Raw genomic sequence first — 1957 nt, forward strand, 5'->3', positions numbered from 1 at the left:
TTAGGATTGTGACAACAGATGATCTATTTGACTTAAAAGTTCCTAGAAAGAATACAAGAACAATTTGTGTAATTGTCTTTTTGAAGTCCGGCTCAAGACGATCTTTTTTCTCCCAAGAATATTTGACTGAAAAGTTCCTAGAAAGAATACAAGAACAATTTGTGTAATGGTCTTTTTGAAGTCCGGTTCAAGACGATCTTTATTCTCCCAAGAATATGTTTCATTCTCTATGCTCATCTTCTTGGTTCAATGTTTAAAAACAACATTTTAAATCATATTATCTTGCATAATTCATTTTGATATAATATTGTTGGGGGCATTTTGAGAATCGAACTTGAGACCTCACACCCAAAATAATAATCATACCACTTAGACCAAATGCCTTTGCGGTAGAAGGAACTTGAGACCTCTCACACCCAAATAATAATCATACCACTTAGACCAAATGCCTTTGCAATAGAAGTATAATTCTTAGTTGCTGGTATATATATTTTCCGTGCCTTAATATATAAAATTTATATAAGTTGAAGTTGTGCATTACTTTGGGTTAGACCCTATTGATAACTAAACTACATTCCGAGAATCGAACTCAAGACTTCTTGCACCCAAAGCAAGAATCATACCAGTAGACCAAATATCGTTTATACCAGTAGACCAAATATCGTTTAGATCTCGACCGCTGTTAAATTATTTACATAGGGGTTGCGATAATTCCATTTGAGACATATATCGTGTAGTACACAAGTATTAAGAGCATTATCATTCAATGATAATACACTAGGTTGTTGCTGAATTGCTTTCTCTAACGCTCGTCTTTTTAGAAGTGAACATATAGGCATTTTGAGAATTGAACTCAGGACCTCTCGCACCCTAAGAGAGAATCATACCACTAGACCAAATGCCCTTTCTAAAAAATATGCAACATTTTTAACTCCTACTCATTATATTTTTTTCTCTCAAGTTTGAAATCTATTTTCTTGAGCGGTTGTTGGACTATAAAATAAAAAGTTGATGATCTAGTATTTTACTTGTAAGTAAGGCATGTAATGTTGAATTGTTATCATATACAAGTGTTATCGAATAAACTACAACCCAAAAAATTTATTTTTTAGCATAATATGATTTTAGTTGCAGAGTTATTAGGAATAAGATGGAGAAAGAAATTTTATTTAAAATAATAAACAGACCCAAGTTCATCGTTGTTGTTGTCTAATTGTGATTTTGCAAAAAGCTTAACTAATATGAAATATCAAGGTAAATCAAGAATATATCCTACACGTCATTCAAGATGAGAATAAAATGGAGTTAAATTGAACGCAGTTTTAGTTTCATGTCTAGCATAATTGTATTAATGATATTAAAGAGAACTTTGTGTTTTATTAGAAGAGACCAACTTCCTTTAAGATACTAGGAGTTTAAAGTACTTCCATTGTAATTTCAATCACTCCACAATGATTACAAATTTAGGGTTGGCTAATTGGACATCAATTATCAACTTTAGGTTATAATTTAGGTAGTAGCCATTATAATATTAATGAGCATAAGAGTTACAATTCTTTCATGGACCATATGTGTTATAGTTAAATGAATATATATATATATATTATGTATGTCGAGGTTTGGGTAAAGCACAAAGTAGTAAGGAACACCATTGTCAACTCTAGAACCACCCACAACTCATGATGGAGACCGATGCAAAATATTTTAACATCCTTTGGCATCAAGATACAGGAAAGATGAACGCCGTCAAATTGGAAGCTTTGCCTGTCTTAAGAGTCACAATGAGAACTCTAATCAAGTTGGAGCCTTGGACTAGGCAAATTGTTTAGTGATAGTTGAAATGGATGACTTCGACGTCGTGTCAGGAACGAATGTCCTGCTTAAACACAAAGTCATTTACATGCCCCTAGCAAAATGTCTAGTAGTAATGGAGTCTAACCCGATGATCATTCAGAAA

General features: G+C 32.8%; 1 non-coding gene across 1 annotated transcript; it reads right to left on the reverse strand.

Moving 5' to 3' along the window:
* Window positions 1-832: 832 nt before the first annotated feature.
* On the reverse strand, window positions 833-904 carry TRNAP-AGG. The gene has a single exon. It is a non-coding gene; the product is annotated as a tRNA-Pro (tRNA).
* Window positions 905-1957: the final 1053 nt, after the last annotated feature.

The sequence above is a fragment of the Cucurbita moschata genome, unplaced genomic scaffold (assembly GCF_002738365.1).
Source record: "Cucurbita moschata cultivar Rifu unplaced genomic scaffold, Cmos_1.0 Cmo_Scf01011, whole genome shotgun sequence".
Classification (NCBI taxonomy): Eukaryota; Viridiplantae; Streptophyta; class Magnoliopsida; order Cucurbitales; family Cucurbitaceae; genus Cucurbita; species Cucurbita moschata.